The sequence below is a fragment of the Nerophis lumbriciformis genome, linkage group LG30 (genome assembly GCF_033978685.3).
Source record: "Nerophis lumbriciformis linkage group LG30, RoL_Nlum_v2.1, whole genome shotgun sequence".
Classification (NCBI taxonomy): Eukaryota; Metazoa; Chordata; class Actinopteri; order Syngnathiformes; family Syngnathidae; genus Nerophis; species Nerophis lumbriciformis.
This window is the reverse complement of record NC_084577.2, coordinates 32,920,359-32,946,627: the sequence shown is the minus strand read 5'-3', so window position 1 is coordinate 32,946,627 and position 26,269 is coordinate 32,920,359.

Here is a 26,269-nt window from a genome sequence, read left to right as displayed (position 1 = left end):
CTGAAAGACCGAAACGCGCGTCGCTGGATACCAATCCAACATGTGTTTGACACCGCATTTGACGCAGACTCGGATTGCTTTCTTTCAGGGTCCTTGGAGGGTCTTGCGGTTGGTTTGGACGTTGCCTGGACAGGTTGTCCACGGACAGTGCCTTTATCCCCTTCCCCCACCCCCTACTCCTAAACCTAACCTGCCAGAGCCTGCAATCTGCTGTCGGGCGACGTCCTGCCTTCGTGAGCCCACTGGGGACCTTGTCGGTGAGTAGTTCGTTTCACTTTGTTGAGTGTGGTGAGGGGCTACAAGTCAGCAAATTGCTTAAAAAAGACTTGATTCAGACACATTATATCAGGAGTTGAGGTACATCAAAGAAAACATTTTTGTGCTTTGATCAAACACCCCGATATTCAAGGGGGTGTTTGTCCCCTATGTGATGCACATAATATGGCAATTTGATGCATCACATAGGAAGGAGTGGATTTTGAGGGTCTATAGACTCCACTGCAGTGGAGAGCATATAAGCCCCGCCCCCTGCAGCACTCATATAAAGCCTCCTCCTGCCAGAACGGCTCATTCCCTCTCCAGCAGTCGATGAGCAAGCATCCTGCTGTGGAGAAACAGGGAAGCCGACAGCCAGGGGATTAGAAGCGCCCCACCTACTAGGGAACTAGAAGAGTCCCAGTAGGCATGGCTCAGCCAGCCTGACGAGGTCTGAAAGACCGAAACGCGCGTCGCTGGATACCAATCCAACATGTGTTTGACACCGCATTTGACGCAGACTCGGATTGCTTTCTTTCAGGGTCCTTGGAGGGTCTTGCGGTTGGTTTGGACGTTGCCTGGACAGGTTGTCCACGGACAGTGCCTTTATCCCCTTCCCCCACCCCCTACTCCTAAACCTAACCTGCCAGAGCCTGCAATCTGCTGTCGGGCGACGTCCTGCCTTCGTGAGCCCACTGGGGACCTTGTCGGTGAGTAGTTCGTTTCACTTTGTTGAGTGTGGTGAGGGGCTACAAGTCAGCAAATTGCTTAAAAAAGACTTGATTCAGACACATTATATCAGGAGTTGAGGTACATCAAAGAAAACATTTTTGTGCTTTGATCAAACACCCCGATATTCAAGGGGGTGTTTGTCCCCTATGTGATGCACATAATATGGCAATTTGATGCATCACATAGGAAGGAGTGGATTTTGAGGGTCTATAGACTCCACTGCAGTGGAGAGCATATAAGCCCCGCCCCCTGCAGCACTCATATAAAGCCTCCTCCTGCCAGAACGGCTCATTCCCTCTCCAGCAGTCGATGAGCAAGCATCCTGCTGTGGAGAAACAGGGAAGCCGACAGCCAGGGGATTAGAAGCGCCCCACCTACTAGGGAACTAGAAGAGTCCCAGTAGGCATGGCTCAGCCAGCCTGACGAGGTCTGAAAGACCGAAACGCGCGTCGCTGGATACCAATCCAACATGTGTTTGACACCGCATTTGACGCAGACTCGGATTGCTTTCTTTCAGGGTCCTTGGAGGGTCTTGCGGTTGGTTTGGACGTTGCCTGGACAGGTTGTCCACGGACAGTGCCTTTATCCCCTTCCCCCACCCCCTACTCCTAAACCTAACCTGCCAGAGCCTGCAATCTGCTGTCGGGCGACGTCCTGCCTTCGTGAGCCCACTGGGGACCTTGTCGGTGAGTAGTTCGTTTCACTTTGTTGAGTGTGGTGAGGGGCTACAAGTCAGCAAATTGCTTAAAAAAGACTTGATTCAGACACATTATATCAGGAGTTGAGGTACATCAAAGAAAACATTTTTGTGCTTTGATCAAACACCCCGATATTCAAGGGGGTGTTTGTCCCCTATGTGATGCACATAATATGGCAATTTCATGCATCACATAGGAAGGAGTGGATTTTGAGGGTCTATAGACTCCACTGCAGTGGAGAGCATATAAGCCCCGCCCCCTGCAGCACTCATATAAAGCCTCCTCCTGCCAGAACGGCTCATTCCCTCTCCAGCAGTCGATGAGCAAGCATCCTGCTGTGGAGAAACAGGGAAGCCGACAGCCAGGGGATTAGAAGCGCCCCACCTACTAGGGAACTAGAAGAGTCCCAGTAGGCATGGCTCAGCCAGCCTGACGAGGTCTGAAAGACCGAAACGCGCGTCGCTGGATACCAATCCAACATGTGTTTGACACCGCATTTGACGCAGACTCGGATTGCTTTCTTTCAGGGTCCTTGGAGGGTCTTGCGGTTGGTTTGGACGTTGCCTGGACAGGTTGTCCACGGACAGTGCCTTTATCCCCTTCCCCCACCCCCTACTCCTAAACCTAACCTGCCAGAGCCTGCAATCTGCTGTCGGGCGACGTCCTGCCTTCGTGAGCCCACTGGGGACCTTGTCGGTGAGTAGTTCGTTTCACTTTGTTGAGTGTGGTGAGGGGCTACAAGTCAGCAAATTGCTTAAAAAAGACTTGATTCAGACACATTATATCAGGAGTTGAGGTACATCAAAGAAAACATTTTTGTGCTTTGATCAAACACCCCGATATTCAAGGGGGTGTTTGTCCCCTATGTGATGCACATAATATGGCAATTTGATGCATCACATAGGAAGGAGTGGATTTTGAGGGTCTATAGACTCCACTGCAGTGGAGAGCATATAAGCCCCGCCCCCTGCAGCACTCATATAAAGCCTCCTCCTGCCAGAACGGCTCATTCCCTCTCCAGCAGTCGATGAGCAAGCATCCTGCTGTGGAGAAACAGGGAAGCCGACAGCCAGGGGATTAGAAGCGCCCCACCTACTAGGGAACTAGAAGAGTCCCAGTAGGCATGGCTCAGCCAGCCTGACGAGGTCTGAAAGACCGAAACGCGCGTCGCTGGATACCAATCCAACATGTGTTTGACACCGCATTTGACGCAGACTCGGATTGCTTTCTTTCAGGGTCCTTGGAGGGTCTTGCGGTTGGTTTGGACGTTGCCTGGACAGGTTGTCCACGGACAGTGCCTTTATCCCCTTCCCCCACCCCCTACTCCTAAACCTAACCTGCCAGAGCCTGCAATCTGCTGTCGGGCGACGTCCTGCCTTCGTGAGCCCACTGGGGACCTTGTCGGTGAGTAGTTCGTTTCACTTTGTTGAGTGTGGTGAGGGGCTACAAGTCAGCAAATTGCTTAAAAAAGACTTGATTCAGACACATTATATCAGGAGTTGAGGTACATCAAAGAAAACATTTTTGTGCTTTGATCAAACACCCCGATATTCAAGGGGGTGTTTGTCCCCTATGTGATGCACATAATATGGCAATTTGATGCATCACATAGGAAGGAGTGGATTTTGAGGGTCTATAGACTCCACTGCAGTGGAGAGCATATAAGCCCCGCCCCCTGCAGCACTCATATAAAGCCTCCTCCTGCCAGAACGGCTCATTCCCTCTCCAGCAGTCGATGAGCAAGCATCCTGCTGTGGAGAAACAGGGAAGCCGACAGCCAGGGGATTAGAAGCGCCCCACCTACTAGGGAACTAGAAGAGTCCCAGTAGGCATGGCTCAGCCAGCCTGACGAGGTCTGAAAGACCGAAACGCGCGTCGCTGGATACCAATCCAACATGTGTTTGACACCGCATTTGACGCAGACTCGGATTGCTTTCTTTCAGGGTCCTTGGAGGGTCTTGCGGTTGGTTTGGACGTTGCCTGGACAGGTTGTCCACGGACAGTGCCTTTATCCCCTTCCCCCACCCCCTACTCCTAAACCTAACCTGCCAGAGCCTGCAATCTGCTGTCGGGCGACGTCCTGCCTTCGTGAGCCCACTGGGGACCTTGTCGGTGAGTAGTTCGTTTCACTTTGTTGAGTGTGGTGAGGGGCTACAAGTCAGCAAATTGCTTAAAAAAGACTTGATTCAGACACATTATATCAGGAGTTGAGGTACATCAAAGAAAACATTTTTGTGCTTTGATCAAACACCCCGATATTCAAGGGGGTGTTTGTCCCCTATGTGATGCACATAATATGGCAATTTCATGCATCACATAGGAAGGAGTGGATTTTGAGGGTCTATAGACTCCACTGCAGTGGAGAGCATATAAGCCCCGCCCCCTGCAGCACTCATATAAAGCCTCCTCCTGCCAGAACGGCTCATTCCCTCTCCAGCAGTCGATGAGCAAGCATCCTGCTGTGGAGAAACAGGGAAGCCGACAGCCAGGGGATTAGAAGCGCCCCACCTACTAGGGAACTAGAAGAGTCCCAGTAGGCATGGCTCAGCCAGCCTGACGAGGTCTGAAAGACCGAAACGCGCGTCGCTGGATACCAATCCAACATGTGTTTGACACCGCATTTGACGCAGACTCGGATTGCTTTCTTTCAGGGTCCTTGGAGGGTCTTGCGGTTGGTTTGGACGTTGCCTGGACAGGTTGTCCACGGACAGTGCCTTTATCCCCTTCCCCCACCCCCTACTCCTAAACCTAACCTGCCAGAGCCTGCAATCTGCTGTCGGGCGACGTCCTGCCTTCGTGAGCCCACTGGGGACCTTGTCGGTGAGTAGTTCGTTTCACTTTGTTGAGTGTGGTGAGGGGCTACAAGTCAGCAAATTGCTTAAAAAAGACTTGATTCAGACACATTATATCAGGAGTTGAGGTACATCAAAGAAAACATTTTTGTGCTTTGATCAAACACCCCGATATTCAAGGGGGTGTTTGTCCCCTATGTGATGCACATAATATGGCAATTTGATGCATCACATAGGAAGGAGTGGATTTTGAGGGTCTATAGACTCCACTGCAGTGGAGAGCATATAAGCCCCGCCCCCTGCAGCACTCATATAAAGCCTCCTCCTGCCAGAACGGCTCATTCCCTCTCCAGCAGTCGATGAGCAAGCATCCTGCTGTGGAGAAACAGGGAAGCCGACAGCCAGGGGATTAGAAGCGCCCCACCTACTAGGGAACTAGAAGAGTCCCAGTAGGCATGGCTCAGCCAGCCTGACGAGGTCTGAAAGACCGAAACGCGCGTCGCTGGATACCAATCCAACATGTGTTTGACACCGCATTTGACGCAGACTCGGATTGCTTTCTTTCAGGGTCCTTGGAGGGTCTTGCGGTTGGTTTGGACGTTGCCTGGACAGGTTGTCCACGGACAGTGCCTTTATCCCCTTCCCCCACCCCCTACTCCTAAACCTAACCTGCCAGAGCCTGCAATCTGCTGTCGGGCGACGTCCTGCCTTCGTGAGCCCACTGGGGACCTTGTCGGTGAGTAGTTCGTTTCACTTTGTTGAGTGTGGTGAGGGGCTACAAGTCAGCAAATTGCTTAAAAAAGACTTGATTCAGACACATTATATCAGGAGTTGAGGTACATCAAAGAAAACATTTTTGTGCTTTGATCAAACACCCCGATATTCAAGGGGGTGTTTGTCCCCTATGTGATGCACATAATATGGCAATTTGATGCATCACATAGGAAGGAGTGGATTTTGAGGGTCTATAGACTCCACTGCAGTGGAGAGCATATAAGCCCCGCCCCCTGCAGCACTCATATAAAGCCTCCTCCTGCCAGAACGGCTCATTCCCTCTCCAGCAGTCGATGAGCAAGCATCCTGCTGTGGAGAAACAGGGAAGCCGACAGCCAGGGGATTAGAAGCGCCCCACCTACTAGGGAACTAGAAGAGTCCCAGTAGGCATGGCTCAGCCAGCCTGACGAGGTCTGAAAGACCGAAACGCGCGTCGCTGGATACCAATCCAACATGTGTTTGACACCGCATTTGACGCAGACTCGGATTGCTTTCTTTCAGGGTCCTTGGAGGGTCTTGCGGTTGGTTTGGACGTTGCCTGGACAGGTTGTCCACGGACAGTGCCTTTATCCCCTTCCCCCACCCCCTACTCCTAAACCTAACCTGCCAGAGCCTGCAATCTGCTGTCGGGCGACGTCCTGCCTTCGTGAGCCCACTGGGGACCTTGTCGGTGAGTAGTTCGTTTCACTTTGTTGAGTGTGGTGAGGGGCTACAAGTCAGCAAATTGCTTAAAAAAGACTTGATTCAGACACATTATATCAGGAGTTGAGGTACATCAAAGAAAACATTTTTGTGCTTTGATCAAACACCCCGATATTCAAGGGGGTGTTTGTCCCCTATGTGATGCACATAATATGGCAATTTCATGCATCACATAGGAAGGAGTGGATTTTGAGGGTCTATAGACTCCACTGCAGTGGAGAGCATATAAGCCCCGCCCCCTGCAGCACTCATATAAAGCCTCCTCCTGCCAGAACGGCTCATTCCCTCTCCAGCAGTCGATGAGCAAGCATCCTGCTGTGGAGAAACAGGGAAGCCGACAGCCAGGGGATTAGAAGCGCCCCACCTACTAGGGAACTAGAAGAGTCCCAGTAGGCATGGCTCAGCCAGCCTGACGAGGTCTGAAAGACCGAAACGCGCGTCGCTGGATACCAATCCAACATGTGTTTGACACCGCATTTGACGCAGACTCGGATTGCTTTCTTTCAGGGTCCTTGGAGGGTCTTGCGGTTGGTTTGGACGTTGCCTGGACAGGTTGTCCACGGACAGTGCCTTTATCCCCTTCCCCCACCCCCTACTCCTAAACCTAACCTGCCAGAGCCTGCAATCTGCTGTCGGGCGACGTCCTGCCTTCGTGAGCCCACTGGGGACCTTGTCGGTGAGTAGTTCGTTTCACTTTGTTGAGTGTGGTGAGGGGCTACAAGTCAGCAAATTGCTTAAAAAAGACTTGATTCAGACACATTATATCAGGAGTTGAGGTACATCAAAGAAAACATTTTTGTGCTTTGATCAAACACCCCGATATTCAAGGGGGTGTTTGTCCCCTATGTGATGCACATAATATGGCAATTTCATGCATCACATAGGAAGGAGTGGATTTTGAGGGTCTATAGACTCCACTGCAGTGGAGAGCATATAAGCCCCGCCCCCTGCAGCACTCATATAAAGCCTCCTCCTGCCAGAACGGCTCATTCCCTCTCCAGCAGTCGATGAGCAAGCATCCTGCTGTGGAGAAACAGGGAAGCCGACAGCCAGGGGATTAGAAGCGCCCCACCTACTAGGGAACTAGAAGAGTCCCAGTAGGCATGGCTCAGCCAGCCTGACGAGGTCTGAAAGACCGAAACGCGCGTCGCTGGATACCAATCCAACATGTGTTTGACACCGCATTTGACGCAGACTCGGATTGCTTTCTTTCAGGGTCCTTGGAGGGTCTTGCGGTTGGTTTGGACGTTGCCTGGACAGGTTGTCCACGGACAGTGCCTTTATCCCCTTCCCCCACCCCCTACTCCTAAACCTAACCTGCCAGAGCCTGCAATCTGCTGTCGGGCGACGTCCTGCCTTCGTGAGCCCACTGGGGACCTTGTCGGTGAGTAGTTCGTTTCACTTTGTTGAGTGTGGTGAGGGGCTACAAGTCAGCAAATTGCTTAAAAAAGACTTGATTCAGACACATTATATCAGGAGTTGAGGTACATCAAAGAAAACATTTTTGTGCTTTGATCAAACACCCCGATATTCAAGGGGGTGTTTGTCCCCTATGTGATGCACATAATATGGCAATTTGATGCATCACATAGGAAGGAGTGGATTTTGAGGGTCTATAGACTCCACTGCAGTGGAGAGCATATAAGCCCCGCCCCCTGCAGCACTCATATAAAGCCTCCTCCTGCCAGAACGGCTCATTCCCTCTCCAGCAGTCGATGAGCAAGCATCCTGCTGTGGAGAAACAGGGAAGCCGACAGCCAGGGGATTAGAAGCGCCCCACCTACTAGGGAACTAGAAGAGTCCCAGTAGGCATGGCTCAGCCAGCCTGACGAGGTCTGAAAGACCGAAACGCGCGTCGCTGGATACCAATCCAACATGTGTTTGACACCGCATTTGACGCAGACTCGGATTGCTTTCTTTCAGGGTCCTTGGAGGGTCTTGCGGTTGGTTTGGACGTTGCCTGGACAGGTTGTCCACGGACAGTGCCTTTATCCCCTTCCCCCACCCCCTACTCCTAAACCTAACCTGCCAGAGCCTGCAATCTGCTGTCGGGCGACGTCCTGCCTTCGTGAGCCCACTGGGGACCTTGTCGGTGAGTAGTTCGTTTCACTTTGTTGAGTGTGGTGAGGGGCTACAAGTCAGCAAATTGCTTAAAAAAGACTTGATTCAGACACATTATATCAGGAGTTGAGGTACATCAAAGAAAACATTTTTGTGCTTTGATCAAACACCCCGATATTCAAGGGGGTGTTTGTCCCCTATGTGATGCACATAATATGGCAATTTCATGCATCACATAGGAAGGAGTGGATTTTGAGGGTCTATAGACTCCACTGCAGTGGAGAGCATATAAGCCCCGCCCCCTGCAGCACTCATATAAAGCCTCCTCCTGCCAGAACGGCTCATTCCCTCTCCAGCAGTCGATGAGCAAGCATCCTGCTGTGGAGAAACAGGGAAGCCGACAGCCAGGGGATTAGAAGCGCCCCACCTACTAGGGAACTAGAAGAGTCCCAGTAGGCATGGCTCAGCCAGCCTGACGAGGTCTGAAAGACCGAAACGCGCGTCGCTGGATACCAATCCAACATGTGTTTGACACCGCATTTGACGCAGACTCGGATTGCTTTCTTTCAGGGTCCTTGGAGGGTCTTGCGGTTGGTTTGGACGTTGCCTGGACAGGTTGTCCACGGACAGTGCCTTTATCCCCTTCCCCCACCCCCTACTCCTAAACCTAACCTGCCAGAGCCTGCAATCTGCTGTCGGGCGACGTCCTGCCTTCGTGAGCCCACTGGGGACCTTGTCGGTGAGTAGTTCGTTTCACTTTGTTGAGTGTGGTGAGGGGCTACAAGTCAGCAAATTGCTTAAAAAAGACTTGATTCAGACACATTATATCAGGAGTTGAGGTACATCAAAGAAAACATTTTTGTGCTTTGATCAAACACCCCGATATTCAAGGGGGTGTTTGTCCCCTATGTGATGCACATAATATGGCAATTTCATGCATCACATAGGAAGGAGTGGATTTTGAGGGTCTATAGACTCCACTGCAGTGGAGAGCATATAAGCCCCGCCCCCTGCAGCACTCATATAAAGCCTCCTCCTGCCAGAACGGCTCATTCCCTCTCCAGCAGTCGATGAGCAAGCATCCTGCTGTGGAGAAACAGGGAAGCCGACAGCCAGGGGATTAGAAGCGCCCCACCTACTAGGGAACTAGAAGAGTCCCAGTAGGCATGGCTCAGCCAGCCTGACGAGGTCTGAAAGACCGAAACGCGCGTCGCTGGATACCAATCCAACATGTGTTTGACACCGCATTTGACGCAGACTCGGATTGCTTTCTTTCAGGGTCCTTGGAGGGTCTTGCGGTTGGTTTGGACGTTGCCTGGACAGGTTGTCCACGGACAGTGCCTTTATCCCCTTCCCCCACCCCCTACTCCTAAACCTAACCTGCCAGAGCCTGCAATCTGCTGTCGGGCGACGTCCTGCCTTCGTGAGCCCACTGGGGACCTTGTCGGTGAGTAGTTCGTTTCACTTTGTTGAGTGTGGTGAGGGGCTACAAGTCAGCAAATTGCTTAAAAAAGACTTGATTCAGACACATTATATCAGGAGTTGAGGTACATCAAAGAAAACATTTTTGTGCTTTGATCAAACACCCCGATATTCAAGGGGGTGTTTGTCCCCTATGTGATGCACATAATATGGCAATTTCATGCATCACATAGGAAGGAGTGGATTTTGAGGGTCTATAGACTCCACTGCAGTGGAGAGCATATAAGCCCCGCCCCCTGCAGCACTCATATAAAGCCTCCTCCTGCCAGAACGGCTCATTCCCTCTCCAGCAGTCGATGAGCAAGCATCCTGCTGTGGAGAAACAGGGAAGCCGACAGCCAGGGGATTAGAAGCGCCCCACCTACTAGGGAACTAGAAGAGTCCCAGTAGGCATGGCTCAGCCAGCCTGACGAGGTCTGAAAGACCGAAACGCGCGTCGCTGGATACCAATCCAACATGTGTTTGACACCGCATTTGACGCAGACTCGGATTGCTTTCTTTCAGGGTCCTTGGAGGGTCTTGCGGTTGGTTTGGACGTTGCCTGGACAGGTTGTCCACGGACAGTGCCTTTATCCCCTTCCCCCACCCCCTACTCCTAAACCTAACCTGCCAGAGCCTGCAATCTGCTGTCGGGCGACGTCCTGCCTTCGTGAGCCCACTGGGGACCTTGTCGGTGAGTAGTTCGTTTCACTTTGTTGAGTGTGGTGAGGGGCTACAAGTCAGCAAATTGCTTAAAAAAGACTTGATTCAGACACATTATATCAGGAGTTGAGGTACATCAAAGAAAACATTTTTGTGCTTTGATCAAACACCCCGATATTCAAGGGGGTGTTTGTCCCCTATGTGATGCACATAATATGGCAATTTCATGCATCACATAGGAAGGAGTGGATTTTGAGGGTCTATAGACTCCACTGCAGTGGAGAGCATATAAGCCCCGCCCCCTGCAGCACTCATATAAAGCCTCCTCCTGCCAGAACGGCTCATTCCCTCTCCAGCAGTCGATGAGCAAGCATCCTGCTGTGGAGAAACAGGGAAGCCGACAGCCAGGGGATTAGAAGCGCCCCACCTACTAGGGAACTAGAAGAGTCCCAGTAGGCATGGCTCAGCCAGCCTGACGAGGTCTGAAAGACCGAAACGCGCGTCGCTGGATACCAATCCAACATGTGTTTGACACCGCATTTGACGCAGACTCGGATTGCTTTCTTTCAGGGTCCTTGGAGGGTCTTGCGGTTGGTTTGGACGTTGCCTGGACAGGTTGTCCACGGACAGTGCCTTTATCCCCTTCCCCCACCCCCTACTCCTAAACCTAACCTGCCAGAGCCTGCAATCTGCTGTCGGGCGACGTCCTGCCTTCGTGAGCCCACTGGGGACCTTGTCGGTGAGTAGTTCGTTTCACTTTGTTGAGTGTGGTGAGGGGCTACAAGTCAGCAAATTGCTTAAAAAAGACTTGATTCAGACACATTATATCAGGAGTTGAGGTACATCAAAGAAAACATTTTTGTGCTTTGATCAAACACCCCGATATTCAAGGGGGTGTTTGTCCCCTATGTGATGCACATAATATGGCAATTTCATGCATCACATAGGAAGGAGTGGATTTTGAGGGTCTATAGACTCCACTGCAGTGGAGAGCATATAAGCCCCGCCCCCTGCAGCACTCATATAAAGCCTCCTCCTGCCAGAACGGCTCATTCCCTCTCCAGCAGTCGATGAGCAAGCATCCTGCTGTGGAGAAACAGGGAAGCCGACAGCCAGGGGATTAGAAGCGCCCCACCTACTAGGGAACTAGAAGAGTCCCAGTAGGCATGGCTCAGCCAGCCTGACGAGGTCTGAAAGACCGAAACGCGCGTCGCTGGATACCAATCCAACATGTGTTTGACACCGCATTTGACGCAGACTCGGATTGCTTTCTTTCAGGGTCCTTGGAGGGTCTTGCGGTTGGTTTGGACGTTGCCTGGACAGGTTGTCCACGGACAGTGCCTTTATCCCCTTCCCCCACCCCCTACTCCTAAACCTAACCTGCCAGAGCCTGCAATCTGCTGTCGGGCGACGTCCTGCCTTCGTGAGCCCACTGGGGACCTTGTCGGTGAGTAGTTCGTTTCACTTTGTTGAGTGTGGTGAGGGGCTACAAGTCAGCAAATTGCTTAAAAAAGACTTGATTCAGACACATTATATCAGGAGTTGAGGTACATCAAAGAAAACATTTTTGTGCTTTGATCAAACACCCCGATATTCAAGGGGGTGTTTGTCCCCTATGTGATGCACATAATATGGCAATTTCATGCATCACATAGGAAGGAGTGGATTTTGAGGGTCTATAGACTCCACTGCAGTGGAGAGCATATAAGCCCCGCCCCCTGCAGCACTCATATAAAGCCTCCTCCTGCCAGAACGGCTCATTCCCTCTCCAGCAGTCGATGAGCAAGCATCCTGCTGTGGAGAAACAGGGAAGCCGACAGCCAGGGGATTAGAAGCGCCCCACCTACTAGGGAACTAGAAGAGTCCCAGTAGGCATGGCTCAGCCAGCCTGACGAGGTCTGAAAGACCGAAACGCGCGTCGCTGGATACCAATCCAACATGTGTTTGACACCGCATTTGACGCAGACTCGGATTGCTTTCTTTCAGGGTCCTTGGAGGGTCTTGCGGTTGGTTTGGACGTTGCCTGGACAGGTTGTCCACGGACAGTGCCTTTATCCCCTTCCCCCACCCCCTACTCCTAAACCTAACCTGCCAGAGCCTGCAATCTGCTGTCGGGCGACGTCCTGCCTTCGTGAGCCCACTGGGGACCTTGTCGGTGAGTAGTTCGTTTCACTTTGTTGAGTGTGGTGAGGGGCTACAAGTCAGCAAATTGCTTAAAAAAGACTTGATTCAGACACATTATATCAGGAGTTGAGGTACATCAAAGAAAACATTTTTGTGCTTTGATCAAACACCCCGATATTCAAGGGGGTGTTTGTCCCCTATGTGATGCACATAATATGGCAATTTCATGCATCACATAGGAAGGAGTGGATTTTGAGGGTCTATAGACTCCACTGCAGTGGAGAGCATATAAGCCCCGCCCCCTGCAGCACTCATATAAAGCCTCCTCCTGCCAGAACGGCTCATTCCCTCTCCAGCAGTCGATGAGCAAGCATCCTGCTGTGGAGAAACAGGGAAGCCGACAGCCAGGGGATTAGAAGCGCCCCACCTACTAGGGAACTAGAAGAGTCCCAGTAGGCATGGCTCAGCCAGCCTGACGAGGTCTGAAAGACCGAAACGCGCGTCGCTGGATACCAATCCAACATGTGTTTGACACCGCATTTGACGCAGACTCGGATTGCTTTCTTTCAGGGTCCTTGGAGGGTCTTGCGGTTGGTTTGGACGTTGCCTGGACAGGTTGTCCACGGACAGTGCCTTTATCCCCTTCCCCCACCCCCTACTCCTAAACCTAACCCTAACCCTAACCCTAACCCTAACCCTAACCCTAACCCTAACCCTAACCCTAACCCTAACCCCTAACCCTAACCCTAACCCTAACCCTAACCCTAACCCTAACCCTAACCCTAACCCTAACCCTAACCCTAACCCTAACCATTAGGGTAACCCTAACCCTAACCCTAACCCTAACCCTAACCCTAACCCTAACCCTAACCCTAACCCTAACCCTAACCCTAACCCCTAACCCTAACCCTCCACTAGGAGGGACACCCTTGTCCGCCACTCACCATGGTTGGTGAACCCCCACAACCGCAAGGTTTTCCAGCCGTTGTGCCGTGGCGGCCGACACACCCGGAACTGTGTGTACGTGATTCGGTGCCAACGATGTGGCGATATGTACGTGGGCGAGACGGGCAATACCTTAGCTAGGAGATTCGCCCAACACAAGTACAACATCGTTAGGCATAAAAATACCAACACTCACCTGGTGCAGCATTTTCTCCGACACGGGTGGTCTTCCGTCCGGGCGACTGTCGTAGAGACGGATCCCAAATGGAGCCTCGCCCAACGCCACCGGGCGGAGCTCCTTTGGATCTCCAAATTGGGCACCAGACATCCAGGGGGCCTAAATGAGATATGAGTGTGAGCCCGTTGGATTGTGACGGACAGTGCACATTCCCGTTTTTTCCCTTCTTTATTTTTCCCATATCCCCCACCCCCCCCTCTTCCCTAACCCTAACCATTCCCTTCTCCTTACCTAAAACCTACCCCCAAACCTAACCAGCCAGTGCCTCCAATCCTCTTACGGCTCTCACTCTCCCTCGCTCGCCCTCCTGGACCTGCAAAAAATCACAATTAGGGGAGGTAACAGGGAATATATGCCTAACACCTAACCATAACCCTAATCCTAAAACCTAACCCTAACCCTAACCCTAACCCTAACCCTAACCTCGGGTACGGTACATATACGTACATTCAGAACATACACTAAGGGGAGGTGACTGGGAATATCCTCTCCCAACTCTCTGTTTAATACTGAAGCCCTAGGTCACACATACAGGGTACTTTCTGTATTATTTCCATTGAATGTACTAGTGTTTGTCAATTATTATATATATATATATTTATTATAATATATTATATAATTCATATCATATTACAGATTATTATATTATATATCATATACCAATAACAATGTTTACCATTTCATGTTATTGTTTTAGCAGACAGGATTTTGCAGTAGCATCCTGGGGCTTCAGAGGGTCACTGTTGTCTTCTTTTTACACTTGTGTTGGGGTCAAGACTTCTATTTTGAAGGCCAACTTGTGTTTCACGTGGACCCCACCCCTTCATTTAAATGTTTTATTGCTATTAACACCTTTCTCCTGCAATACCTGTTTTCACTGCAAGGATAAAAGGTTGATTTTAGCCTACCTGCCGTGCTAACCTGCTAACTCTCTACAAACGAGTCAGGCCTGATGAAGGTATCTTACCGAAACGTTGCCATCTTACTCGTTTCATGTAAATATACATTTTCTACTTTTTTCATATTTTTCTGACACATTGTAGTATTTTTCTTGTATTTGTTTACTTGCCGTGTCCAGTTGAAGGCCTGGTCGCGGCGCGACGCTTTCGTTCCACTAGTCGCTATTTTCTGTAAATAAACAGCCTATTTTTGATACTACATGTGCTATTTTTACTCACGAGATATTCCGGTGGCTCATTAGCGCGAGATACAGCATATTTTTGAACAAAAAAGCGTATCTCACCGTTTATGCAGCCAGCCATCAACCGGAAGTGATTATCTTGACCTCGGCGGAAGTCCCGCCTCCGAGCATTCCGTTCTCTCTTTTTCACAAAGGAAACGGATAAAGACAATTTATTTTTATAAAGCGAACAAACCTTTTTTCGCCAACCAGTTTTTCACATCATCCACACCAGCGACATATTAAAATAATTTTCCAATATGTCGGATGGGTTCGAATACGACTGGCTTCCGGTCAGGTCGGGGCGAAGACGCGCACGGCGACGTCAGGCTGCGCCTTCAGAGTGGCTCGCCCAGGATGATGAACGTTGTCATTATGACCAGGAGGAATATTTTTCTCAGTGGGATGAGCAGCGGCCCCAGAGGTCTTATGCGGATGTAGCACGGGGACGGCAGGATTCCTATCCGCGTCGCCCCTACCCGCAGACACGCCGCCATTTTGATGACCTACATCAAGAGCGCCGCAGCGCCCCTCAGTGGAATTATAGGAGAAACACACGCCAAAATAGGAATTTTGTGCCTTCAAGACAGCACTCTCAGGAGTACTTTAGGCCACAATATTCACCTCAAAGACGTCCCCGCTATCCTCCTCCCCCCAGGGGGACACGGAGGAAACGCCGGGATGCTTCCAGGAGGAATGGGCGCTCCCGTAATACCAGTAGAGACATGGACTCTAGGCCTCCCAGACATTATTCTCAGGACTATTTTTTACCTGAACATTGGCCTCAAAGACGTCCCCGCAATCCTCCCCGTCCCAAGAAGACACGCAAGAAGCGTCAGGACGCTTCTCGGAGGACTGCACCCCCTGACAACTCCACAACGTCCATGGAGGGGAATTTAAAAGCACAGTGTTTTTATAATATTATCAAAATAACACATCATTTGAATAATGTTACAAAAGACACTCACCCCCAGTCCATAATAAAAATGGAAGAGACGCTTGCCACCATGATCAAACCAGCGGTCTCCAACCCTGACGTTGAGACGCTTATCAGGTGCAATGCCAGGACTTGGGCATTAACGACGGTTGAGGTTTTAAGAGACCATTATAAAAACACTCTACAAGTGGAATTGGACAAGATAACCAGTTTTATTGACGAGGTTTGGAGACCCGCTTTTCAGCTGGCCTCTACATGGGCCAAGAAACATCTGGGACGCAGACTGATGGGGGACACCCTCGGGAAGGCCGAGGCTCTGATCGTCGCGGCCTTCGCCGACCCCCCTGTCAACGCGGAGGTGGTACGCCCGGCCCAGTCCTTGCCGGTCCAGACCGCCACCCGGGTATCGGTGGGCACCCATACTGACCCTACGGGCCCTGACGGGGCTCCTGGGGTGGTACGGGCTAGCAGCCCTCCGGCTCGGGTCGTCGCCCGGGTCTCGGTGGCTACCAGCACCGACGCCGTGGCTCCAGATTGGTCTCCTGAGGTGGATCGGGATGCAATCCCTCCAGCACGGGTTGCCCCGATCTTCCTTCCTCGTCGACCGGAACCACCCAAGGAGCAGAGGGTGACACAGCCCCGGGCCACGGACAGCGGGCCTGCCCAGGACACCCTCGGCGAGGCTCCGCCCACCCAGCTTATTCCTGCATCTCGCAGGAGGCTTCCTCTGGGATCACCTGCAAGACAAGACACACAGGAGACCCCCACTCAGACCGAGGACGACGATGACTCACCACGTGGGTCCACAAGCTCCGGGGCGGATCAAACCCAGGACACCCCCACCCATACAGAGGACGACGATGACTCACCAGGGGGACCCACGGCCTCCTCGCCTCTCCTGATCGACTTTCGGGATGAAGAACAGGAGCGGGGGCTTTCTTCGGTGATGTCCCCTCGTTACTCTTCCGCGACCCCCGACTGGTCCCCTCTCCAGCCTGAGACGGCAGATGAGACGGCACCACAGGGTGAATTTTCACCACGGGGGCCCACACTTTCCGGGGCTCCTATGGTGGACTATGAGGACTCACCCTTGCAGCGGACGCCTCCTCAGGAGACGCCCCCTCAGGAGATGCTTCCTCAGGAGTCCCCCGATTGGGCACATTTGTTCCCTGGGGCACTAAAAAGGAAGCCACACAAGAGGCCTTCCGTCCCAGATACTCCACAACACCTGTCTATTCCAGAATGTGTCGAGTTGGTAGAGGATACGGCTAGTGCCTCCCCCCGTAGACCCACTAGACACATGGTCTCGAGTAGGAGGATGATGGATTGGAAGTTGTCGGCCAACAAGAAATTCTTGGTGATCGGCGACTCCAATCTGTCCCACCTACCACCTTTTTACGTCGACGACCTTCAGATCGACAGTTACCCGGGCGCCAGTTTTAGACACGCGGAGGCCATCCTACGCAAGACCGTAATTGCTGCACCGGTTGAAGTGTTGGTTCTAGCCTTTGGGATCAACCATCGTGAGCAGAAAGTTAAGGAGACCGCTATTAAGCAGCTCCAAGGGGCACTCAGGATGGCCGTGGCTACCTTCCCACGGGCCCGAGTGCTAATCCCCCTGATTAACTATTCGGCCGCTTTGCCCGTTGAGCAGAAAAACAACCTCGGGCGGCTGAATAGTTTAATCAGCAACAATTATGCTCACATCCCGGCTCTCGACAGCCGGGACTTTGAGACCCAACCCGACCTGGTCCACTGGACTCGGGACACGGCCAAGTTGATGCTCAAGCACTGGCTTGACTTTTTAAACTTGGCATCCCCATAATCCCGATCGCTCGGGGGGGTAATAAGAACGTGATTAATTTGGCCCATAATTTCACGCCAACCCCCTTACAAATCTCCCTCCTCAATAAGGGCCTCAACTTCATTCCTTCCACTAATCTCAGTAGCGACTGGCATCATCAACTTCAATTTGACCTCCAGCGCTACCACAGACGTGTCAAACTTGAGGTATACTATGAGAAACAAGATTCTCTCGGACCTACACCGTTCACAGCCCGTTCCGGCTGGGAGCCCTCACCTGGACTTATGCCTCCGGAATTCCAGGCTATGGTCCGGTCCGACGGGCTCTCCATGTCCGGTTCGGGTTGCGCACCTGCGGTCGCTCCCAATTTGACACGCGGAGAAGTCGAGGCCCTTCATAGTCTAAAAACAAACAAACATATTGTGATCAAACCAGCCGACAAGGGGAGTGCTGTTGTCATTTTTGACAGATCGCAATACATATGGGAGGGTTCTCGGCAGTTGAGTGACATGACGTATTATAAACCACTGCCGGAACCTATTTATCCGCAAACTATTCCCATGGTAGAAAAGATTCTGGATAATCTTCTACTTAAAAAATTTATCAATTTTAAACAACATAGGTATCTCATGGGGGAGCCGGATCCTCGCCCCCGCAGGTTCTACATGCTCCCTAAAATTCACAAGGAGCCAGACAAGTGGAGCAAGCCCCACGAGATCCCTCCGGGGCGACCCATTGTGTCTGACTGCGGCAGCGAGACGTACAGAACGGCGGCGTTCATCGATCATTATCTGACGCCGCTGTCCGTTCTGCACGACAGCTACCTCAGGGATACCTATGATTTTATTGATAAAATCAAGAAGGTCTGCATTCCCCCAGATGCCATTTTGTTTACCATCGACATTGACAGCCTGTATACAAACATTGATATAAATGAGGGGATACAGGCTGTCAAAAATGTCTTCTACAGGTACCGCGACGTTAGCAGGCCCGAAAAGGAGCTCCTGCAGCTCCTCGACATTAATTTGAGGAGAAACGACTTTGAGTTTGACGGTCGTTTCTACCTCCAAATTAAGGGCACTGCTATGGGCAAGAAATTTGCACCGGCGTATGCCAACATTTTTATGGCAGAGTGGGAGACCTCTGCCTTGGCCGCCTGCCCAAAACGTCCTCTCCACTACTTCCGGTACCTGGATGACATCTGGGGTGTCTGGACCCATTCCAGTGAGGAGTTCAGCGTGTTCTTAAACACGCTGAACACTCACAATAAAAATATCACCATCAAGTCGACCACGAGCAACACATCGGTCGACTTTTTGGACACCACGACATTCAAGGGTCCCGACTTTGCCGACACGCAACACTTGGACATCAGGGTGTTCTTCAAGGAGACCGACACCCACGCGCTCCTCTTCAAAAGCAGCTTCCACCCCAAGCATACCTTCGCGGGGTTGGTGAAATCCCAATTGTTGAGGTTCCATCGTGTCTGCACCAGAAGGGAGGACTTCCTGACGGCCTCGAGGACCCTCTTTTCTGCCCTGAGGGGGAGGGGCTATTCCAGGTCCTTCCTCAGACGGCAGTTGAGGGTCTTCTTGGACCCGAAGGGGCCTCCCCCTGGGACCGACATGATCCCTCTCATCACCACCTACTCTCCCTCGGCCGTGCGGGTCGCCAAGAAGGTCAAAGACCACTTCCGGACCTTTGCGGAGAGTAGCGGGAGGCTGCCGGGGCGCTACGTGGTGCCGGCCTACCGTAAGAACCCCAACTTGAATGATCTGTTGGTCAGGGCCAGGGTCAGCTCACTGAGAGACCCGCCCTCCACTAGGAGGGACACCCTTGTCCGCCACTCACAATGGTTGGTGAACCCCCACAACCGCAAGGTTTTCCAGCCGTTGTGCCGTGGCGGCCGACACACCCGGAACTGTGTGTACGTGATTCGGTGCCAACGATGTGGCGATATGTACGTGGGCGAGACGGGCAATACCTTAGCTAGGAGATTCGCCCAACACAAGTACAACATCGTTAGGCATAAAAATACCAACACTCACCTGGTTCAGCATTTTCTCCGACACGGGTGGTCTTCCGTCCGGGCGACTGTCGTAGAGACGGATCCCAAATGGAGCCTCGCCCAACGCCACCGGGCGGAGCTCCTTTGGATCTCCAAATTGGGCACCAGACATCCAGGGGGCCTAAATGAGGTGTGAGTGTGAGCCCGTTGGATTGTGACGGACAGTGCACATTCCCGTTTTTCCCTTCTTTATTTTTCCCATACCCCCCACCCCCCCTCTTCCCTAACCCTAACCATTCCCTTCTCCTTACCTAAAACCTACCCCCAAACCTAACCCTAACCCTAACCCTAACCCTAACCCTAACCCTAACCCTAACCCTAACCCTAACCCTAACCCTCTAACCCTAACCCTAACCCTAACCCTAACCCTAACCCTAACCCTAACCCTAACCCTAACCCTAACCCTAACCCCCAACACCTAACCCTAACCCTAACCCTAACCCCCCCTAACCCTAACCCTAACCCTAACCCTAACCCTAACCCGAAGGGGCCTCCCCCTGGGACCGACATGATCCCCCTCATCACCACCTACTCTCCCTCGGCCGTGCGGGTCGCCAGGAAGGTCAAAGACCACTTCCGGACCTTTGTGGAGAGTAGCGGGAGGCTGCCGGGGCGCTACGTGGTGCCGGCCTACCGCAAGAACCCCAACTTGAATGATCTGTTGGTCAGGGCCAGGGTCAGCTCATTGAGAGACCCGCCCTCCACTAGGAGGGACACCCTTGTCCGCCACTCACCATGGTTGGTGAACCCCCACAACCGCAAGGTTTTCCAGCCGTTGTGCCGTGGCGGCCGACACACCCGAAACTGTGTGTACGTGATTCGGTGCCAACGATGTGGCGATATGTACGTGGGCGAGACGGGCAATACCTTAGCTAGGAGATTCGCCCAACACAAGTACAACATCGTTAGGCATAAAAATACCAACACTCACCTGGTGCAGCATTTTCTCCGACACGGGTGGTCTTCCGTCCGGGCGACTGTCGTAGAGACGGATCCCAAATGGAGCCTCGCCCAACGCCACCGGGCGGAGCTCCTTTGGATCTCCAAATTGGGCACCAGACATCCAGGGGGCCTAAATGAGGTATGAGTGTGAGCCCGTTGGATTGTGACGGACAGTGCACATTCCCGTTTTTTCCCTTCTTTATTTTTCCCATATCCCCCAACCCCCCCCTCTTCCCTAACCCTAACCATTCCCTTCTCCTTACCTAAAACCTACCCCCAAACCTAACCCTAACCCTAACCCTTACCCTAACCCTAACCCTAACCCTAACCCTAACCCCTAACCCTAACCCCTAACCCTAACCCTAACCCTAACCCCTAACCCTAACCCTAACCCTAACCCTAACCCTACTCCTAACCCTAACCCTAACCCTAACCCTAACCCACTTTGTTGAGTGTGGTGAGGGGCTACAAGTCAGCAAATTGCTTAAAAAAGACTTGATTCAGACACATTATATCAGGAGTTGAGGTACATCAAAGAAAACATTTTTGTGCTTTGATCAAACACCCCGATATTCAAGGGGGTGTTTGTCCCCTATGTGATGCACATAATATGGCAATTTGATGCATCACATAGGAAGGAGTGGATTTTGAGGGTCTATAGACTCCACTGCAGTGGAGAGCATATAAGCCCCGCCCCCTGCAGCACTCATATAAAGCCTCCTCCTGCCAGAACGGCTCATTCCCTCTCCAGCAGTCGATGAGCAAGCATCCTGCTGTGGAGAAACGGGGAAGCCGATAGCCAAGGGGATTAGAAGCGCCCCACCTACTAGGGAACTAGAAGAGTCCCAGTAGGCATGGCTCAGCCAGCCTGACGAGGTCTGAAAGACCGAAACGCGCGTCGCTGGATACCAATCCAACATGTGTTTGACACCGCATTTGACGCAGACTCGGATTGCTTTCTTTCAGGGTCCTTGGAGGGTCTTGCGGTTGGTTTGGACGTTGCCTGGACAGGTTGTCTACGGACAGTGCCTTTATCCCCTTCCCCCACCCCCTACTCCTAAACCTAACCTGCCAGAGCCTGCAATCTGCTGTCGGGCGACGTCCTGCCTTCGTGAGCCCACTGGGGACCTTGTCGGTGAGTAGTTCGTTTCACTTTGTTGAGTGTGGTGAGGGGCTACAAGTCAGCAAATTGCTTAAAAAAGACTTGATTCAGACACATTATATCAGGAGTTGAGGTACATCAAAGAAAACATTTTTGTGCTTTGATCAAACACCCCGATATTCAAGGGGGTGTTTGTCCCCTATGTGATGCACATAATATGTTAATTTGATGCATCACATAGGAAGGAGTGTATTTTGAGGGTCTATAGACTCCACTGCAGTGGAGAGCATATAAGCCCCGCCCCCTGCAGCACTCATATAAAGCCTCCTCCTGCCAGAACGGCTCATTCCCTCTCCAGCAGTCGATGAGCAAGCATCCTGCTGTGGAGAAACGGGGAAGCCGATAGCCTAACCCTAACCCTAACCCTAACCCTAACCCTAACCCATGAGTGTGAGCCCGTTGGATTGTGACGGACAGTGCACATTCCCGTTTTTCCCTTCTTTATTTTTCCCATATCCCCCACCCCCCCTCTTCCCTAACCCTAACCATTCCCTTCTCCTTACCTAAAACCTACCCCCAAACCTAACCCTAACCCTAACCCTAACCCTAACCCTCTAACCCTAACCCTCTATCCCTAACCCTAATCCTAATCCTAACCCTAACCCTAATCCTAATCCTAACCAACTCTTTTTCTTTATGCCTAACCCTAACCCTAATCCTAACCCCAACCCCAACCCTAACCCTCTAACCCTGACCCTAACCCTAAGTCTTTTGGTGTCATAAATCATATACATATATATATGATAATAGCTACAATATAGAGGCAACTTGTTTTTCCCACTCTGCTGGTACTTTAAAGTAAATCAGTTACTCAGCTGAGTGTGTACAGGAAATAGTTTCACCTCCTCTCTCCTGCTGCTGCTGGTTTTTCTTCCTGACTGAGGATGTCCTCCTCCTGCTTTGCATGAGGCCTTTATCTGTGGCAGCACTCAGCAGGAGGACACAAACAGCGGTACTAGTGCGGGAGCAGCTGCTTATCAAGGCCGACCGGGCCTGCCTCCTGTTCTAGGGAGGAAAGACGTGTCCAGCTGTTGTCGAGAAAAGACAAACTGACGGTTTCATGTGAACTCTCAGAGGATCTCAACACATAGCTGACAGTCACACAATACGAGAGCTGCAAACATAGATAGCATTCATGGGACTCAACATGAGGTATACATGCACCATGTACAGCCTTTTCCAACCACAGCAATGCTCATTGACAGCTGTGAAGATGTAGAGTTTGTGCTTGCGATGGAAAAAACAATACAAAACATGATGGAAAAAAACAATACAAAATATGATGGAAAAAAAACAATACAAAATATAATGGAAAAGAACAATACAAAACATGATGGAATAAAACAATACACAACATGATGGAAAAACCATTACAAAACATGATGGAAAAACCAATACAAAGCATGATGGACAAAAAAAAATACAAAACATGATGGAAAAAAACAATACAAATGATGATGAAAAAAACAATACAAAACATGATGGAAAAAAAACAATACAAAACATGATGGAAAAAAACCAATACAAAACATGATGGAAAAAACAATACAAAACATGATAAAAAAACAATACAAAACATGATGAAATAAAACAATACAAAACATGATGGAAAAACCATTACAAAACATGACAGAATAAAACAATACAAAACATGATGGAAAAACCAATACAAAACATGATGGAATAAAACAATACAAAACATGATGGAAAAACCATTACAAAACATGACGGGGAAAAAACAATACAAAACATGATGGAATAAAACAATACAAAACATGATGGAAAAACCATTACAAAACATGACAGACAAAAAACAATACAAAACATGATGGAATTAAAGAATACAAAACATGATGGAAAAACCATTACAAAACATGATGGAAAAACCAATACAAAACATGATGGAATAAAACAATACAAAACATGATGGAAAAACCAAAACAAAACATGATGGAAAAAACAATACAAAACATGATGGAATAAAACAATACAAAACATGATGGAAAAAACAATACAAAACATGATGAAAAAACCAATACAAAACATGATGGAAAAAAACAATACAAAACATGATGAAAAAAACAATACAAAACATGATGAAAAAAACAATACAAAACATGACGGAATAAAACAATACAAAACATGATGGAAAAAACAATACAAAACATGACGGAAAAAACAATACAAAATATGATGGGAAAAAGGTTAAGGTTATAACCCTAGCCCTAACAAGTTAAATGCCCCCTTATTATAGTCACATTTCCATTAGATAATATTTTAATGTAGGTCATTTGGCCCGTTCAACAATGAAAAGATGGGCTGCAAGCATTCACCAATGAATTCAATCAATGTGATTAGAAGAAAGCATGAATTTGAGTGTTGTTGCTCGGAGGAATGTGTACATTAGGTGGACATTGTATTGAACATGAGAGCAGTTGCTGATCTAGATGGCGTGTGCGGGAAGAGGTGTGTCAAGAGAGATGGCTCAGAAACAACGACAAAGTGGAAATGCAGCAAAGAGTTTAGACAAGACAATAATAATTCAATTGTTGAATATATTGTCACTCTATGTATCATATTTACACCCCGAAAGGGACAAGCGGTAGAAAATGGATGGGTATCGTATTCACCAATATTTTTATTTACTCTCTGCAACCTGGTTGGTCTTCATCTGGCTGCACGGTTTTTTATTTTTTGAATATAAGTAATATGTAGTGGTGTTCCTGCTGGAAAAGTGTGATTTTAATGTTATGTAAAGTTGCACGGCATACCGGTACTAACAAAGTATCGCAGTAATAAAGAATTAAAAAAGGTACTATTATGCCTTTGAAAAATGTCAGTACTTTTTTTCATGCGCCTGATGGTGTGCCATGGTGACATTGCTGGTAATATGAGCATGTGACTCAACTTACTGGCAGATATGGTGTGGAGACAGAAGACAATGGACGTAGTTTGGCTTCAAAACTAACAATGCACTGCAGTCCTTGCTACCTAGCGACTAATGTCCGTCTACAGTGTTTTAGCTACTTATAAATCACTAATGTCCGTCTACGGTGTTTTAGCTACTTATAAATCACTAATCCTCACCTCCATGGTGACAAAAAAATGACATTTTTCACAAGTATCCTCAACTGCGTTCTTTATCGACAACCAGCCGAGTGATCCACGACTAAGAGTTGTCATGGTTTGTCAGGTGTACAGGCCACATTTTCAGGTCTGGGGTGAGAGAAACAATAGCTAACCACTAACAGCATGCTAGTACTCCTAAATGTAAACAAATGGGTGGATCCATACAAATATAGACTGTAATGATACCAAGTACAAACCCCGTTTCCATATGAGTTGGGAAATTGTGTTAGATGTCAATATAAACGGAATACAATGATTTGCAAATTATTTTCAACCCAGATTCAGTTGAATATGCTACAAAGACAACATATTTGATGTTCAAACTGATAATTTTTTTTTTTGCAAATAATCATTAACTTTAGAATTTGATGCCAGCAACACGTGACAAAGAAGTTGGGAAAGGTGGCAATAAATACTGACAAAGTTGAGGAATGCTCATCAAACACTTATTTGGAACATCCCACAGGTGTGCAGGCTAATTGGGAACAGGTGGGTGCCATGATTGGGTATAAAAGCAGCTTCCGTGAAATGCTCAGTCATTCACAAACAAAGATGGGGTGAGGGTCACCGCTTTGTGAACAAATGCGTGAGCAAATTGTCGAACAGTTTAAGAACAACATTTCTCAACGAGTTATTGCAAGGAGTTTAGGGATTTCACCATCTGTGGTCCGTTATATCATCAAAAGTTTCAGAGAATCTGAAGAAATCACTGCACGTAAGCGGCAATGCCCTTGACATTCATCCCTCAGGCGGTACTGCATCTAAAAGCGACATCAGTGTGTAAAGGATATCACCGCATGGGCTCAGGAACACTTCAGAAAACCACTGTCAGCAACTACAGTTCATCGCTACATCTGTAAGTGCAAGTTAAAACTCTACTATGCAAAGCGAAAGCCATTTATCAACAACACCCAGAAACGCCGCCGGCTTCGCTGGGCCTGACCTCATCTTATTGACAATTTACACAACGTGCCTACTTCACTGGTTTTGGGCTCACTCACCTGGGACCCTAAAGAACATTGAATGCTTCGCTGATGTTGTCTCCAGGAGGTAAAGTCATCGTTGCCATTGGTATGTCTGTCACTTAGTTTTCATGAAACTTTCATACAGAACAACAGTCTGCATTTTTCACTGCGTTACCATAACTGTGTGAGAGTGTGTGTGTGTGTGTGTGTGGGTGTGTGTGTGTGTGTGTGTGTGTGGGTGTGTGTGTGTGTGTGTGTGTGTGTGTGTGAGTGTCTGTGTGTGCATGTGTGTGCGTGTGTGTGTGTGTGAGTGTCTGTGTGTGCGTGTGTGTGTGTGTGTGTGTGTGTGTGTGTGTGTGTGTGTGTGGGGGTGTGTGTGTGTGCGTGCGTGTGTGTGTGCGTGTGTGTGTGTCTGTGTGTGCATGCGTGTGCGTGTGTGTGTGTGCGTGCTTGCATGTGTGTGTGTTTGTGTGTATGTGTTAGGCTGACCATATAGTGAAATGTCAAAAAGAGGACACATATATGCGTGCCAAGGCCGGGACTAGGTGAAAATGTGCCAATGATACTTTATAAATAATATATTTATTTAAATAAAGCATTTTTTTCTCCTCTGTTGACAGCAGTGTTGGCGCTAGGA